Raw genomic sequence first — 6,000 nt, 5'->3', positions numbered from 1 at the left:
TTTAGCGTTGTCTGCTTGAAGCCGCTGAATCTCAAAGTTACCCTGGTTTGCATTGTCTTCAACACTGAACGCGTACTCTATGACAGATATATCTTGTCTGAAAATATTCAGGGCTTTCTTCCTGAAGTCTTCGTAACAGCCATACAACTCGCTACGGTTCTTAATTGCATAAGTGAACATGAATCGAGAAAAGTCATCGATGAAGATCAAGAAGTAGCGACAACCAGTAAGGCTAGGCACAGGTAGTGGACCACAGATATCTGAATGGACTTTTGACAAAGGTGATGTAGCACGTTTAACAACTCTATTAGAGTAAAATGGGGAGCGGTGTGACTTCGCTAACGTGCAGGCAACACAAAAGAAATCTGTCTTTGGACCTAGAGGTATAGATCCATCGAGGCCATGTATGGCCTGACTCCTAGATAGGTCATTCAAGACACGAACGTTAGGGTGTCCAAGGCGTTTATGTAAGAGCAGAAAGGAACGTTGCTTACCTGAGGCAATAAGAGCCGCTGGAGGTGCTGCTGGTTTGGCTTGGAACTGATACAGATCCGTGTTGGTAGCCATGAGCGCTTTGATCTTGAAGCGCTGGTCAGTTTGCATAGCGCACTGTTTGCGGTCAAAGTTGAAGCGAAAGTCGTGCTTCACAGCTGCTGGAATTGAAAGCAAACTGAATTAAGGCTGCGGAGCATACAGGACGCCATGAAGGATAAGCTTCTGCATAGTGCCCTTGGAGTCAGTGACTTCCAGATCGACCCGTCCAATGCCTTCGATGGGGATTTGGTTATTACCACCAACCGTAATGGATCCACCACTGGAGGTGATGTCGGTAAACCACTGAGACTCATGGGTGACGTGTCGAGTGCAGCCAGAGTCGATTGTCCAGGTGGGATCGGGTTCTATCTTGGCTTGAGCAGTGAGGCTAAACGGGAGATGGACTGTGGTAGCAACAGCGATGAGACCGGTGTCACGACGTCCTTGGCGAGTTACCTTGCGGTTGTTTCCAGAATCACTGTCGTCGTCATCGTCATTGTCTGACTCAAGCGGGCGGTCCTTGTAGCGATCTTGACCGCGTTGTTTGCCGCCATTTCCGTGCTTGTTCTTGCTACTACTGTTGTTGCCCTTGAAGTCGCGGTTGTTATTATTCTTGCCGTGTCGCCCATTGCCACCTTTGTTCGAGTTCTGGTACGGGTGATCGCGTTTCGAGTTACCCTTGAAGGCGAAGTTAGCAGGTAGCACTGTCCCAGCCTTCACTCGTCCATCTCGCAAATCCTTTTGAAGGCCTCGGCATTGGCGAATGTTGTGGCGTGGGCGATCACAGTAGGAACAGACATTGGCGCTGTCACGGCCTTGGGCTTGTGACACAGGAGGTCCGGTAGCCACTAGAGCTCTCTCACCCTTGGTTGCAGAGGACTCTGGTGTGCCCTTGGCCAAGGTGTAGCGCTCTTGAGCTTGAAGATCGCGAACCTTGCCTTCAATGCTCTGCTTGAGGTCTTCATACGGGATATACTTCCGCTGGCCCTTCCAGATGCGGAGATCGTCCTTGCACGACTTGGGCATCGAGTGGAACAGGTAGACAGACTTCTGTCCCTCGGTCATCACCGATTCGGTGGCTTCTGACGCGGCTTTCATCGCGTTCTCAAGCTTGAGAAAGAACTCAGTTAAGTCGGAGCCTTCCTCATACTTGATCTCCATCAAGTAGTGTTGAATGAAGTACGGATCACCATGAAAGGCTGCTCCCTCGTACTTCTGGCAGATGTAGCTGAAAATCTCGAAGGATGTCGTGAGATTCTTGACGAGCCGCACGTGCATGTTGTCCATCGTTTTCATCAAGAAGGCTTTGGTCTTGGCTTCTTGTCGACGGCGTTCGCGCTGGCTAAGAGGCTGGCTCTTCTCTTTCTTGGCGCGTTTGCGTGCACGGCGAGCCTCGCGATGGCTAAATGGTCGAACTACCGGGAGGTCCTTCCTCTTGATTGACGTATCGGAGCTGGCTCCAGAGTCTTCGTCCGAGTCCGAGGGCGGCTTGAGCTCGTCGTCGCTCTCGTCGTAGTCCACAGCGTCGGAGTCGATTTCGACGTTCTTGGTAGTTTTGGCATGCGGTTCATCGTTGGCATCCGACATTTCGCTGCCACTGTCTTCACTCTCGTCTTCCGACACACCGTCGTAGTCGGGCTGCTTCACGTAGCCGAGTAGGTGCTTGCCATCTAGTGCTGCGCACACACAGGTCTTCCAGACGTCGAAATTCTCGGCGCCGATGAGACGTGGGAAGTCGTCGCTTGAGGCTTGGCTTGGGCTCATAACCTATAACTCGTATGACAGGTCGAGAAGAAGTAGGGAGAGGAAGAAGACGTTACTTGTAGGCGTCAAAAGACGAAGTGAGTACTTTATTAGTATTAGGAAGCCACCAATAGCTGTACACCAGCCATTAGTGTCTGTATAGTTTAAGCCAGTCATACCGACTTAAACAGGACCTCCTAAATCTCATTATAATATTTTGGAGTGACTAAGGTCAAGGTAATCAAACTGTTTAGAGGCTACTTCAACAACCTTAAAGTCGATCCATCAGTCTTTGATGGTCTGGCCATCCATCTCGGCTGACAGTGTTGGTAAAATGCACTTTTGTCAGCATAATGTGAGCGGTGAGTACTACCGCCACATTCTTCAAGCTGAAGTGCTATTCACGCGCGTCATTCTTTTGCTACCAAAGCCAACGAATTTCGTGCAAGGCAACGCCTCAGCGCATCGCGCTAAGGCTACCACGAAGTTCGTGAAGACGTTGAGCCTGCAAGATCTAAAGCACCCACCGCAAAGTCCCGATCCCAATCCAATTAAACTTTGTTTGGTCTGGAATGAAACGTGAGCTTAACCGCGAGCCAGCCACCTCTCTCGACGATCTAAAGGTCAAGCTTCTACGCTTCTAGATTCGCACCGATGATGATTCTATCTGGAAGTGCGTCGGGTCGATGTCTGGTCGACTTGACGCTGTAATTGCCAGCAATTGAGGTCACACGAGGCTCTGAATAGGACTTGATTTCAGTAAAGGGGGTCTGGGCGGTAATTTATTATGACCGTGTTTTGTAATTTTTGAGTAGTTTTTCGCAGCTAAAAATACAGAGGCTTCTACTTTGCAAATACCCTTTGGTGTTGATGTAGCTAGCACTGTTGTGCTTCAGCTGGTTTTTCTCCCGTCAAAAAAATATACAGTGGGTGATTTTAATGACTATATAAGTGGGGCCAACTGCCCGTGGTAACCGAAGCCGCTGTACAGTACGTAATCATCTTTCAGGTTAGATAAAACTTTCATTTTTGCCTCGGATTCTGACAAATATCTCGACAAGCTGATTCGCTCTGCCTTTCAATTTTCAAGCCTAAAAAAAGAGACTGGTAACGTTTTCAAAAATCAAATATTGTATTTTTAATTTTTAATTGATTCTTAAATTTTAATCAAAAATAAATTCAAACATTTTAAAAGAGAGTGGGTATCTTGCCCGACTGGGATTGCCCTTCCCCTACGCATCCCTTTCTCTTACCGAGCTGGTTCACCCGTACAACAGTATACATCGTATACCACCGTGAGCCACACAATTCGTTAACGGGGAGAGCGTGAGCGACAAGCATGGATCTCCGCACGCGCGCAGCGCAAAAGCGCCCTCTTACTCATTCAGCTGAGTGGGAGTCCGATAAGAGCGAGGGTAATAGTTCGGATGCGCCTCCTGCTGACGTCTGGGCGCCTTCCCCCGTCGTGAGTGAGCTTAATACGACACATATTCCGTTGGAGCCAGTGAGCTGCTCCGATCCGCCGGAATCCACCAGCAGCACAAGCGAAGGTGGTAGCTCCGTCCGCGTACTCGCCTTGGCGCCTAAGAAGGTTGAGTTTCCCTCCTGGGAGGTGTTTGAAGATTATCTGGCCGTATACCAAGCACAGACGTTCCAGGCACGTGTTTTCTATAGCTGTGTATATACGTTTTGGCTGACATGCACTATGAATTTATCTGTAGATTTTCAGGGTGAGGACAAATACGACTGTGGCAGAGCGCAACGCACGGATCGACCGCACAAAGTCAAAGGCGGAAAAACTTCCTGACGAGTGGGTGCAATACGCAAAGACCTTTGTTTGCACCTATTCCGGGAAATTTAAGTCCCAGGCCACGAGCAAGAGACCCCGGCAGGAGTCTAGGATGAAAGGATGCAATGCCCAGGTAAAGTGAATGATCGGGCTCGGTCGGGCTCGGTCGGGCTTGGTCGGGCTTGGTCGGGTTCGTTCGATCGGGATTGAGACTTGTCTGGTCGTGATGGAAATCCAAATGAGGTCTTACCACTCTCTATGTGATTGATTATGTGTAGATAAATGCCTGTGTTCAGGTGGTGGATTCTGAGAAGATGATCTTCGCTGTGAGGATAACGAGATGCCGACTGGAACACAATCATCGGCTTTCGAACCATTCGTTTAGAGCACATCCAACAAATCGTCTTGTACTGAATGAGGATGCTTTACAGACAGTGGATGTACTTCGACAGGCTGGTGCTAAGAAGTCGAGTATCATGAAGTACATTACGGAAAACTCGGACAGCAACCCGACTTCGCAGGATGTCCACAATCTTATTCGTAAGTTGAAGGCTCGGGAATTGCGAGATGGCCCGAGCACTAGTGAAAAGCGGTTGAAGAAGTGGATGAAGCAATTTGGTGACCGCCCTGGTAATGTTGGTCGGATTTTCCTCGACGATATAAATCAGAAGGTAACTGGTGTGAATAATTTGGGTTGAATTGAAAAGATGAAAACTTAACTCTATGTTTAGCGTGTTTTGAACATACAGAAAGTGGCGACTTGCATCACCCTGCAGACGAATCATATGAGGACTCTGTTCGAGCAGTTTCCTGAAGTTCTTTTGATTGACGCCACCCACGGAACGAATCGGTCTAAGTACAAGGTCTTTTCGTTTATGGCTCATGACACGTTTGGTAAGGGGCAGTTCGTCCAGCACGCTTTGCTTCAAAACGAGCGGTACACTACATTACTGACGGCGCTGGAGGAATTCAAAATTAATAATCCAGCGTGGAAAAGGCTGCAGTGTGCTCTTGTGGATAAGGATTTCACGGAGATCTCAGTATTGAAAGAAGCTTTTTCTGGAGTGACTATTTTGCTCTGCCAATTTCACGTACTGAAATACCTACGTGAAGAAATTGCCTCGACTGACTATGGATTTTCGAAGACCCAGAAGGAGAAACTTGGAGGTGCGATGAGTTTACTGGTGTACGCAAAGACTGAAGCAGAATACGAGAAGCATTTGCGGTACATGGTCCACCTCGCGTCAATTGGCTATTACGTCCCAGCGTCTAATGTGCCGGAGCCAACTGGGAGTGAACCGAACTTAGACGGCCGTCAATCGGGGTCAGTCGGGGGTGAGTCTGGTGCAGTCGGGGGTGAGTCTGGTGCAGTCGGGGGTGAGTCTGGTGCAGTCGGGCATGCGAAATCGAGTACAGACCAAACGCCAACGAGAGAACCCGTTCGATGCGACGAAGAACATCCATTTGTGGCGTATTTCCGCCGGAATTGGGACAATTGCCGTGAGATGTGGTGTGCGTACAAGCGCCAAAATACGATTACACTCGGAAATAACACAAACAACAGGCTGGAAGCCTCATGGAAGCAATTAAAAGCGTGGGTGGATTCTTTCATGTCTGTCGATGAGTGTATTGCGTCTATGATGTACTATCAAACACTACAAGAAAAGTTGTTCATCGGCGAAGTGACGAAGAACGTGAACGTACAGCACCCAAATTACGATGGCGAAATGACCTGGCTGGCAAATATTGTGAGCGAACACGCCTGTGATCTTATTTACGGGCAGTATTCTTTTGCTCTCGGACGAGCGGCGTATACCTTCTCTGAGCGGCTGCCCGGTGTGTACTTGATAAAGAGTACGTGCAAGGATATCGATGCACTGGATGAGGTCGACACAGAATACTCCGTTACAAAGTGCGACTGGACGTGCTCTTGC

The sequence above is a fragment of the Phytophthora infestans genome, genomic scaffold, assembly GCF_000142945.1.
Source record: "Phytophthora infestans T30-4 supercont1.36 genomic scaffold, whole genome shotgun sequence".
Lineage (NCBI taxonomy): Eukaryota > Oomycota > Peronosporomycetes > Peronosporales > Peronosporaceae > Phytophthora > Phytophthora infestans.
The sequence above is the reverse complement of the archived record's forward strand: the minus strand, read 5'-3'. Positions refer to the sequence as shown.